Here is a 13,222-nt window from a genome sequence, read left to right as displayed (position 1 = left end):
TTTTTCAAGGGTTGGAAGACATAATATTGTGAAGATGTCCATGCTGCTTAGTGACCCAATACTCAACACACCTCTTTTTAATTTTAATTATATTTTTGAAAAATAGAAAAAAAAATCCTGTAAGATCTCCAAGGACTATAAAAAGCCTGACAATCTTGAAAAAGAAGAAAAATATTCGAAGCCTTACATTTAACAATTTTCAAACACACACAAAAACCTACAGTAACCAAAGAATTTTGGTACTGGTCTAAAAGTAGAACACTAAAGTAATGAAACAGAATGCAGCACGGAAATAAACCCTTGAATGGAGAAGAGAGAAATACCACCTAGGTTTTGTAATCAACCATATGTCACAATTCCTTTGACAAGCAGTACTCAGGCAGGGGAAGAGAATTACATTTCCTAGATGCTAGTTTCAGCGATATTTCTAAATGTCCTCAGGGGGTTGACACGAGCTGGAGAGGCATATCACCTAGCTGATAGGCCCAGAGATATGTGATAATATCCGCTGTTGACAAGGCTCCTGCAAAAGAGTAACATTATTATTATTCTGACCAAGTGATATGTAAGAATGCGCCCATGGAAAAAAAAAATTCAGCCACAACCTCACAACACCTCGATATTAGGCCCAGTGACATGACACAATCTCATGATTTTTGAGGTTGACACTTTTAACTTTTAGATGAGGGTGTATATTAGAAACACCCTCATGACCCTGGGTCAATATATGAAACTCTGTACAACATCTCAGGGCTTTATAAAACCTGCAGGAAGAGGCAAGGTATGGTGGCTCATGCCTGTAATCCCAGCACTTTGGGAGGCTGAGGTGGGTAGATCACGAGGTCAGGAGTTCAAGACCCATCTGACCAAGATGGTGAAACCCCGTATCTACTAAAAATACAAAAAATTGGCCAGATGTGGTGGCAGGCACCTTTAATCCCAGCTACTCGGGAAGCTGAGGCAAAAGAATCACTTGAACTCATAGGAAAGATGTCACAGTAAGCTGAGATCACATCACTGCACTCCAGCCTGGGTGACAGAGTAAGAGTTCATCTCAAGAAAAAAAAAAAAAAAAGAAAAAAAAAGAAAAAAAAAAAAAAACAACCTTCATGAAGATTGTAAACCTCTCTGAGGCCTAGGTGCTCATATGGACTTACAATCTTACATATTGTCCTAAGCCTAAGTTTGATAGTCAATATCTCTCCTATAGTCAGGGTTAAGGGAGAAGACCCATTATGATGTCTGTGGGCTGGGTCCAGAAATGAGTCATCTTTCCACATGTGGCCAGATCAACATATAAAAGTCACAATTCCACCTCTGCTGTATTTCCTTGTTACACTCAGGACTTCAAAAGTGGGCTTTGTAAATGTGGGATGGTGAAAACTTGTAATTTCACGTGGGTGCATAACTGAAAGTCCCAATCTAACCTTTTTGTGGGGTCCTGTTGTGAAACTCCCTACCAACAAAGAGGTTATACAATATAAGTTAGTGTTGTAAGCTTCTGTCAGCTTTGAATATATATGCAACCCCAGAGTTTATCTATTGCCCTAAGCTTAGCAATGAGAGGCAAAATATCTCCTATTGGCTGAATCCAAATATAAGTTTGATCATCATGCCTGTGAATTGAAGCAAGGTATATGTCATAATCCTATTTGTGGGCATAAAACTAGGCAGGAGGGTAACATCACTTAGATGCTGTGTCACAGTGCCTTGTGATGCTGTGTCACAATGCCTTCTCTAGGCAGGGTATGAGAAATTGGGTCACATTAGCTGGGTGCTCAACCCAGCAATATGATACCGTCCCACTTGTGGAAAAAACCCAGCCAAGTTATGAGAGCCGAAACACCTACATAGTGGGCCCAAGATATGTCAAAACAAACAAACAAACAAACAAACAAACAAAAACCTTCGGTGGCTCCAGTATAGGCAGGAGAGACACATTGTAAGGGTGCTGGGCCCAGCAATATGCAATATGCCATCAATTTTTCTTTATGCAGAACCCACACTAAAGAGTAACATCATCTGGGTGCCGGGCCATGCAATAAGTCAAAATTCGTTATTTTGTGGGCATGGATTAGGAAAAAGAGGTGAGTCACCTATCCTGAGTGCTGGGCTCAGCAATGTGCCAAAATCCTTCTATTGTGAAGGTCCAGGCAGACAAAGAACATCATATCACTTAGGTCATGTGCTCAGAGATATGTCCAATATCTCCAGTAGGCGAGGCTCAGGCAGACGAGGAGAGTCATATCATCTACGTGCCTCCCTAGAAATATGTCACAATGTAACACATAGACAGAAACCAGGGAGGGGAGCCACATCACTTGGGTGCTGGGTCCTGAGATATGTCACAAGGCTCTCTTAGGACAGCACCCAGCAAAGAGTTACATCATCTAGGTGTAGATTTTCTGCTTATTCCACAATGTTTTGTTTGGGTAAGTCTAAAGGAGGGAGCCACTTCATCTAGGTGGTAGACCCCAAGATATGTCACAATGTCCTCTATGAAGTATAGTCCTGGCAAAAGAGTACCATCAACTGTGTGCCTGGCCTAGAAATATATTACTCCAGGTTGGCAAGGCCCAAGCAGGAGAGCCATATAACCCAGGTGACAGGCCTGGATATAAATCACAGTGCCCTCCCTTGAACATGACTTTGGCAAAATAGTACCCTCAACTGTGTGCCTGGCCTTGCAATATGTCATTATCCATCCTTTGTGTATGGCCCATTCCATAGAGCAGAGATACATCACCTATAATGGGGGCATAGAAATATGATGCAATAATTTTGGTGGACACGGCACAGGCAAGAATGTAACATCAGCTGTGTGCTAGATTCTGTTGTATGTCACCATCCTTACTTAGAGAAGGGCCCAGGCAGGAGAGTAACATCACCTTGAGGTTGGCCTAGCTAGATAGCACAATCCCATATTTGGGCCAGAATAAGTCTGGAGAGTCAAATTATACAGGTGCTTGGCAAAGATTTATACCACAATCACAGTGTTAGATAATTGCAAAGGTGAGATTTACACCTTTTGTGTAAATGATGTTCTTTGTCTGCCTGGACCTTCACAATAGAAGGATTTTGGCACATTGCTGAGCCCAGCACTCAGGATAGGTGACTCACCTCTTTTTCCTAATCCATGCCCACAAAATAACGAATTTTGACTTATTGCATGGCCCGGCACCCAGATGATGTTACTCTTTAGTGTGGGTTCTGCATAAAGAAAAATTGATGGCATATTGCATATTGCTGGGCCCAGCACCCTTACAATGTGTCCTTTGCAGGGGTCACAATGCTGCAAAGGTGTGACACAACAGGGGTCCTTGCAAAGGACCCCACATATCCTTTTTTTTTCATGTGTGATATTTGGCTTTATCCATGTGAGATGATGACCGTCTTTACCGTCAGCTGGGTGTGCATACAAGACTCACAATTTAACCTGTGTTCTGAGCCCTGCTTCAACTCTGTCTCTATAACCCAAAGACTTTGTAAAATATATGTGAATGTTGTAATCTTTTGTGGCATTTGTATAAGAACGTTATTCAGGATATCATGCATGTACCTAAACTTGGTTATAAGAGTCAAAATAACCTCTATTAACTGAATTCCAATATGACAATCATCATCATTCCTTTGAACCATGCCTAGGTATATATTACAATCCTCTGTATGGCTATGAAGCAGGTGGAACAGCCATATTATTGAAATGCCAGGCCAGAATTATTCCAATATTCTCTTTGTAGGCAAAGCTTTGTCAGAAATGCCACCAAACTTTTGTGCTAGGTCCAGATATGCGGCACAGTGTCCTTTGTGTGAGGTGTCAGAGCAGGAGAGTAGAGTCATTTCACCTAAATGGTGGGCCCAAAAATTTGTAACAATGCCTCCTGTTAACAGGGCCCAAGCAGTAGTCATATCACTTGGGTGCAGTGTTTAGAAATGCTACAATTACCAAAGGAAGCAGAATACAGGCAGTAGAGGGTAGAGGAGAGTCCCGTAACCTAGTTGATGGGTCCAGAAATCTATCACAATCCCCCCTGAGGATTTGACTAGCACAGTCAAATCACCAAGGTGCTTGGCCCAGGTATATGTCAAAATCTCTTTTGTGGGCTATACCTGGCAAATTATTAAATCATTCTGGAGCTGGGAAAAGGTTTATGTCACAATTATACTTGTCGGGAGGTTTAGAAATAAGAGTCATTATCTTGCACATGTTCTGGCTCGAGGTATATGAGTTGTTATAAGGCTTTTATTATGGTGTCAGATATATGGCAGAATATCACCTGTGGACACAGAGAAGGCAAGAAAGTCAAATCACCTACTTGGGTGTGGGTCCTGCAAGATGTCACAATACCCCTTGTGTGAAGGTCTTTGTGGAAAAGTCACATCACCTGGCTGCTGGTTTCAGTGACATATCAAAAACTCCTCTGTGGGCAGGACTTTGGAAAAAGAGGAGACACACTTCACCTAGGCAACTGGCCTAGGTATATTTCACAGTGTCTTTTCTGTGCAGTACCAAACCTGGAGCATGATCACACATTGGTGCTGGACCCAACAATATGTCACAATCTCCCTGTAATCAAGACAAAGGCTAAAGCAAAAAAGAAACACAACTTAGGTGTTGAGCCAAGTGATACATTACAATGCTTTCTGTTGGCAGATCCCAGGAAGGAGAATCACATCACCTGGGTGCATTGCACACTTATGTGTCACAATGCACTGTAAGTGCTTGTCCAAGGCAGTATAAGGTTGTCACATCACATACATGATGGACCTAGATACGAGACACAATTCCATTTGCAGGCAGGTTTCAGGCAGATAATTCACTTTACCCAGGTGATGGTCCAGGAATATATAAAAGTGTCATTTTGTAGGCATAGCCAAAGAAGGTGTTATACATGGCTTACGTGTCCGTTCCACGTATGGCACAATTTCATTCTAGGCTTTGGCCTAGAAGAGACTGTCAAATTATTCATATGCTGGGCAAATTTACCTGTCTCAATCATACTCTCAGAAACATTGAGAAATACGTTTTTTATCGCACATGAATCCTGGTTTTGTGTATTTGAGTTAACTCTTTCTATGAGTTGGGTCGAAGTAGAGGAGTCACAATCCCAACCATGGGCAAGATCCATGTATAGTAGCCTCAATCCTACTTGAATATCATGTTCCAGTAGGAGAGTCAGAGCATCACAAGTGTGCTGAATCATGTTTCAAATATTACCAAACTACCTGTGAATCAGATCCATGTACTATAGTAATTATTTCAAGCTTTGACTGCTTTTTATGTGTGAGATTTAGTATCACATTCCTAGACCCTGTTTATGTGTCAGAATGACTACCGTGTCAGCTAGGTGTGCGTACAAGAGTCACGTTCTCACCTGGTTGCTGTTCTCTGTTATGACACTGTTATGACGCTGTTATGTACCAATAAGGCTTTGTATGATATACCACAGCGTTATAAGCCTTCATGAATATCATGCAAGTGAAAAACCCAGGACCTTACCCATGGCAGTGCAACTGGCTATGAGAGTCACAACATCTCTACTGGCTGGGTCCAGGAATGAGAGTCATTATTGCACATGTGTGCTTATCCCAGTTATATGCCACAATTTCACCTATGAGCTGGGACAATGTGGGAGAGTCACATAACCTGGGTACTGAGCCACTGACACAATATACTCTCATTTGTAGGCTGGGCCTAGTCAGAAGGGTCAAATCAGTAGATGTTGGGCTCTGTAAAATGTAATAATTCCCTCTCTTGACAGAGTTTAGGATATGAAGGAGAGTCACATCACCTATGTTTTGTAATCAGTGGTATGTCACCACATCTGTGGTAAGCAGGACCCAGTCAGGAGAAGAGAGTCACATGACCTAGATGTTTGGTCAAATGATATTTCACCATGTACTCTGGGGGTGGGTACAGGCAGGAGAGACAAATCACCTATCTCATAGGTCCAGAGATATGTGATAATATCCCTTGTTTGCAGGGTCCAGGCAGAAGTAACAAGATGATGATTCTAACCCTGCAATATGTCAAAATGCATCCATGGGGAAAAAATTAAGCCAAAAAGTCTCAACACCTGGGTACTAGGCCTAGTAACAGGTCAAATCTTTTGTTTTTGTGGGTGACATCATTAAATTGAGCTGGGTGTGTATATGAGATTCACAATCTCATGTGTTCTTTGGGCTATTGTATGACACTCTACAACATTTGAAGGCTTTATACGGCATGCATCAGGGTTGCAAACTACTCTGAAGCCTATGTGCTCAGAGGGATTCATGAGCTTAGATATATCCCTAAACCCATGTATAATAGTAAACATCTTTTATGTGGGATGGCTTTAGGTATGAGACCCATTATTATGCCTATGAGCTGGAAACAGAAATAAGTCACCATCCCACCTGTGGCCAGATCCATATATGAAGGTCAAAATTCCAACCTGGTACTGTATTCACTTGTTAGACTCAGGATGTTAACAGTGGACTTTGGACATGTGCGATGGTGACAACATTTGCTTTTACCTGGGCATGTAATTGAAGGTCCCAATCTGAACTTTCTGCTGGTCCCTGTCATGAAACTCTCTGTACCAATGAAGGAACTTATACATTATGACTTAGTGTTGTAAAGTTCTGTGAGCGTTCTACAAATATGCAACCAAGGACCTTACTTATTGCCCTATGCCTAGTGATGAAAGGCAAAATATCTCCTATTGTCTGTATCCAAGTTTAAGTTTGACCATTATGCCTGTAAACTGAAATAAGGTATATGTCATAGTCCCATCTGTGGGCAAAAAACGAGGCAGGAGGGTAACATTACTTAGGTGCTGTGCCAAGTAACATGTCCCAATGCCCTCTCTAGGGAGTGTATAGGAATTAGAGTCACATTAACTAGATGCTGGACTCAGCAATATGCCCCCATCTCAAATGTGGAAAAAAATCCAGGCCGGGCACCATGCCACATGCCTGTAATCCCAGCACTTTGGGTGGCCAAGGCAGGCAAATCATGAGGACAAGAGTTCTAGACCAGCCTGACCAACATAAGGAAACCCCGTCTCTACTAAAAATACAAAGATGAGCCGAGCATGGTGGCACATGCCTGTAATCCCAGCCACTCAGGAGGCTGAGGCAGGAGAACAGCTTGAACCTAGGAGGTGGAGGTTACACTTAGCCGAGATCACACCATTGTACTCCAGAGCTCCAGGCTGGGTGACAGAGCAAGATTCCATCCCCCCACCAAAAACAAACAAACAAACAAATAAATAAATAAATAAAATAAAAATAAAAAATAAAAAAGCCAAGTTATGACAGACAAAACACATACATAATAGGCCCAGGAGAGGTCAAAATACTTTCTGTGGCTCTGGGACAAGCATGAAAGTCACATTATCAGGGTGCTGGGCCCAGAAATGTGCAATAATTATCTCTATATGCAGGACCCAGGTAAAAGACTAACATCATCTGTGTGGTGGGGTCCTGCAATAGGTCAAAATTTTTTGTGTGATCATGGTTCAAGAAAAAAGAAAAAAAGTAAAATAACCTGAGGGCTGGGCTCAGCAATATGGCATAAACCACTGTTATAAAAGCCAGGGAGAAGAAGCAGTCTCTTCACTTAGACCAAGGGCTCATAGATGTTCCCCACTGCAGACGAATCTCTGCAGGGCCCAGGCAGAAAAGGAGAGTCATATCACCTAGGTACTTCCCTAGTTATACATCACAATCCAACATTTGGGCAGAAATTAGACAGAAGAGACATATCACTTGGGTACAGCCTGTAATAATATGCCAGATCCCCAATGTAGACAGTTTTGAAGAAGAAAAAGAGAATCACACTGGCTGGGTGTTAAGCTCAGAAATATGAAATAATACTTGGCAGAGTTTACGAAAAAAAGGAAAGTCATGTCACCAAGGTATTTCACTCAGTAATATGTCACAATTTCTTCAGCCGGCAGAATCCAGGCAGGAGGGGAGAGTCACATTACCTAGATGCTATATCTCACGATATGTCATAGTGCCCCTGTGGGCAGGACACTGGCAGGGAGACATATCAGGTAGCCAATAGGCCCAGAGACATCTAAAAATATTCCCTGATTAAAAGGTCCAGCCAGAAGAATCACATTATCATGATTCTGAACCAGTGATATGTAACAAAGTGCTTATAGAAAGGAACTTAAACTAAAAAGTCTCAACACCTGGGTACTAAGCAAATGGATATGACACATCTTTTCATTTTTAAGGGTAAAAATATTAACTGTTAGCTAGTTGTGTATATGAGAGCCACAATCTCACATATGTACTGGCCATTGTATGGCACTCTATAACATCAGGGAACTTTGTTCAGCATGCATCAGAGTTGCTAAACTTTCTGAGGCTTACATGCTTATATGGACTCATGATCTTATATATAGCCATAAACCCAGGCATGACAGAATACAGATTTCCTATACACTGGACTCAGGAATGAGGCCACCATTATGCCTGTTACCTGGAGCCAAAAATGAATCACCATGCTATATGTGGCCACATTCACTTATGAATGTCACAATTCCAACTTTCTGCTGTATTTACTTGTTAGACTGAGGACCTCAACAATGGGCTTTGTAAATTGAGAATATGTAGTCAAGAGTCACAATCTTAACTTTTTGCTGGACCCTATTATCAAACTCTCTATACCAGCCAAGAAGTTTCTCTGATATGATTTAGTATTGTAAATTTCAGTGAGTTCTGCACAAGTATGCAATGAAGGACCTTAACTATTGACGTAAACATAGTTGCTTGAGGCAAGATATCCCCTGTTGGCTGAATCCCAATATAAGCTTGATAATCTTACCTTTGAACTGAAGCAAGATATATATCCTAATCCCATTTGTGGGCAAGAAAAGTAGGCAAAAAGTTAAAATCACTTAGGTGATGTGCCACACAACATGTCACAATGTCATCTCTAGGCAGGGCCTAGAAAAGAGGGTCACATGAACTGGGGGCTGGAGCCACCAATATGATACAACCTCATGTTGAAGAAACCTAGAAAAGTGATGAGGTCAAAACACCTAAAGAATGGGCCAATAATATGTCAAAATACCTTCTGGAGCTCTGGCAGAAGGAGGAGAGTTACATCATTGGAGTGCTGGGCTGAGCAATATGCTATAATGTTTCCATTTATGCATGACCTAGGCAGAAGAGTGACATAATCTGGATGCTGGGCCCTGAAGCACGGGAAAAGTCCTGTTTGTGGGCACTGTTCAGCAAGAAAACAAAAGTCACATTACCTAAGTGCTGGACTCATTAATATGTCACAATATTCCCATCAGAGAAGCACAGACAGAGGAAGAGTCAAATGACTTAGGTCATGGGCTCAGAGATGTGTCTCAGTATCACCAGTAAGCTGGGCTCAAGCAGAAAAAGAGAATCATATAACCTAGTTGTTTCCTTAGGTATAAGTCATAATTTAATATGTGAGCAGAAACCAGGCTGAGGAAACACATCACCTGATTCTTGGTCCTGATGTATTCACATGTCACCCTTAGAAAAGGACCCAGGCAAGGGAGACACATCACCTAGGTCCAGATTCCACCCTTATGTCACAATGCCCCATGTGGGCAGGACCAAGCAGGAAGTCACATTAATTAGGTGATGGCCACAGAGATATGTCAAAAAGTCTTCCCTAAAGCATGGCTCTGGCAAAAGAGCATCACCACCTTTGTGCCTGGCCTAGCAGTATGTCACTCTTCAAGTGGGCAGGTCCTATAACCTACATGATAGGCCCTGTGATATGGCAAAATGTCCTCTTTGAGGAATGGCCCTGGCAAAATAGTATCATCAATGGTGTGCCTGGCCTAGGAATGTGTCATCATCCATCCCTGTGTGCAGGGCTCATTCCAGAGAGGAGAGTTACATCTCCTAAGTAATGGACACAGTGATGTCATTAAGATGTTTCTGGGCATGGTGCAGACACTAATGTAAAGTCACCTGGGAGCTGGATCCAGTGATGTCACCATTCTTACTGAGCATGATCCAGGCAGAAGAGTCACAGCACTTTAAAATTGGCTTAGGTAGATGTCAAAATCCCATATGTTGGCTGGAACGAGTCAGAAGAGTAAAATCACACAGGTACCTGACAAAGATTTATATCACAATTATGATGGAATAAAATTCTAGTGATTAGATTTACAATACCACACATGTGCTGTTTTCATGTAGGACAGTTGCCTCCATCCATCTGTAATAGGGAAAGTCCTTACTGTCAGCTGGGTGTGCATTGGAGACCCAGAATCCCTTTGGTGTGCTAGGCCCTGATATGACACTCTCTATACAACCCAAGGGTGTTATAAGATATGTGTGAGTTTTGTAATCTTCTGTGACATTTTACAGAAGAAGATCCTGGAAATCACTCATGTACATGAACCTAGAAGAGTCAAAATTTCTCCTATTGGCTTGGTCCACCTATGAGAGTCATTATTATGCCTTTTAGCTGTGCCTAAGTATGTGTCACCATCCCCTTTGTGGTTATTAAACAGGCAGGAAAACCATGTCACCTAAATCCTAAGCCAGAAATATTCCAAGATTCTCTTTGTAGGCAAAACACGAACAGAAATCTCACAAATATGGGGTGTTAACTCAGCTCTATGGCATAATGCCTCCTATGGAGATTGTCCAGGCAGGAAAGGAGAGTCATAACACCTAAATGATGGCACAGAAATATGTCACAATACCTACTATTGAAAAGGTTAGGCAAGAGGGTTATGTCATTTGGATGCAGTGCTTAAAAATGCTACACTCTTCACAGGAAGCAGGGTTCAGACAGGAGAGGAGAGTCACATAAGCTAGACGATAAGTCTAGAAATATGTTATGATTTCTTCTGAGGATAGTGTTAAGACACAAAATTCAAATCACTGTTGTGGGAAGTCAGGGAACCTGAACAGAGGGGTTGGCTGAAGCCATGGCAGAAGAACATAAATTGTGAAGATTTCATGGACATTTATCACTTCCCCAATCAATACTCTTATAATTTCCTATGCCTGTCTTTACCTTAATCTCTTAATCCCAGTATCTTCATAAGCTGAGGATGTGTGTCACCCCAGGACCCTGTGATGATTGTGTTAACTGCAAAACTTGTTCATAAAGCATGTGTGTTTGAACAATATGAAATCTTGGCACCTTGAAAAAAGAACAGGATAACACCAATGTTCAGGGAACAATGGAGATAATCATTAGGTCTGACTGCCTGAGAACCAGGCAGGACAGAGTCATATTTCTCTTATTACTGAAAATGGGTAAGAGAAATATTGCTGAATTCTTTCCTCAGTAAGGAATACTAATAATTAACAGCCCTGGGAAGAGTACACTCCTGGGGGGAGGGGAGCCTCTAAAATGGCCACTCTGGGAGTGTCTGCCTTATGCAGTTGTAGATAGGGATGAAACATGCCCTAGTCTCTGGCAGTGCCCACAGGCTTGCTAGGATTAGGAAATTCCAGCCTGGTGAATTCTAGTCAGACTGGTTCTCTTCTCTTGAACCCTGTTTCTGTTAAGACATTTATCAATGACAATGCATGCACAGTGGGACATGAAACTTCATCAGCAATTTTAGTTTCACCCTGGCCTTGTGACCCTGCCCTGCCCATTTGCCTTGTGATGTTTTATTGCCTTTGAAGCATGTGATCTCTGTGACCCACACCCAATTTGTACACTCCCACCCCTTTGAAATTGGCTAATTAAAAACTTTCTGGTTTTGCAGCTCAGGGGGCATCATGGAACCTGCTGACATGTGATGTCTTCCCCAGACAACCAGCTTTAAAATTTCTCTCTTTTGTACTCTTTCCCTTTATTTCTGAGACATGCCTGCACTTAGGGAAAATAGAAAAGAGCCTATATTGAAATATTGGGGGCTGGCTCTCCTGATATCTGGTGCACCAATGTGGTTTTTTCTTTTTCCTAAGTGCATGTGGGAATCCAATTCCCTTTGGTAGGTAGATGTGGAGAAACATCATCGGTTTGGTCCACAGAAACACTTGTTCAACTCCCTGATGATTTGTGAGTAGTCTGTGAATTTGTCTGGGTTAACTATGGGTCATACAGAGTCTAAAAATTATACTTATCTCTTCTATATTAAACTCCAGTTAAAAGAGGAAAGGGTTTGAGTGCCCATGGAAAATATGATCACTCTATTCAAGAGAGTGGGAAAATACTGTCCTTGGTTTCCGGAAAAAGGAACTTAGATGTAGACCTGTTAAAACAGGGAAGGGTCTAAGTAACCATGGAAAATATGGTGACTGTATTCAGGGCAGTGGAAAAATACTGTCCTTGGTTTCCTGAAAAAGGAACCTTATATGTAAAATTATGGGATCATGTTGGTTCAATATTCTGGGAACTGGTCTCGACAGGGAATTATGTTCCCATCGCTGTGTGGGGTGATTGGGCCTGGTACATGCTGTCCTAATACCTCCTCAACTTTCCTTTCCCATACCGCCTTTGTTATCTGATCAGCCTCTCCCTTCACCTACTCCCCACCCCCCGCTAACGATGCTGACAATTCAATGTCTAACTCCAGTAACTTTGGCTTAACGTTACCCCGTGCTGACCTTATTTCTTTTCATGAAAAGCCAGTACTTGTAACTCCCGTGGCCCCAACTCATACAGCCCATTTCCGTATATATGGTAATTCTTCTCTCTTCAAACCTCTGGTGTCAGCTAATGGTTCTGGGACCAAACTACAATTTACCTATAGTTCTCCAGGCACTCCCCCATCCATCGCATCCCCTTACCTTCCTGTCATTTCAGTTCCTCAATCGGTCTGCGTCGTTGTGTACCTCTCAATCTTATCTTTTTAAAAGAATTTAAGGATGCTTGTACTCAGTATGACCCTACTTCTCCTTATGTTAAAATGGTATTACAAACTTTTGTACAGAGGTCATTTTCCTTACTTTAGACTGGGACCTTTTGGCAGTAGCTGTTCTAACCCATCTCAGCATTTACAGTTTTGTACCTGGTGGTCAGAGAAGGCCTATTTGCAGGCTCAGCTAAATTTGACTAATGGCATTCTAACTACTCAGGCTCAGCTCACAGGGTCTGATAATTTCTCTGATACTTATGCCCAATTAAACTTTGATGTTCTTACCACAGAACAAGTAACAGAGGTGTGTATGAGAGCTTGGGATAAATTACGCACCCTAGGCCAAGCTCCTGCTTCTTTTACTACTGTTAAACAAGGTCACACTGAATTATACCCTGATT

This window comes from Gorilla gorilla, chromosome Y (assembly GCF_029281585.2).
Source record: "Gorilla gorilla gorilla isolate KB3781 chromosome Y, NHGRI_mGorGor1-v2.1_pri, whole genome shotgun sequence".
In the NCBI taxonomy this organism is placed as follows: Eukaryota; Metazoa; Chordata; class Mammalia; order Primates; family Hominidae; genus Gorilla; species Gorilla gorilla.
This window is presented reverse-complemented; position numbering follows the sequence as displayed.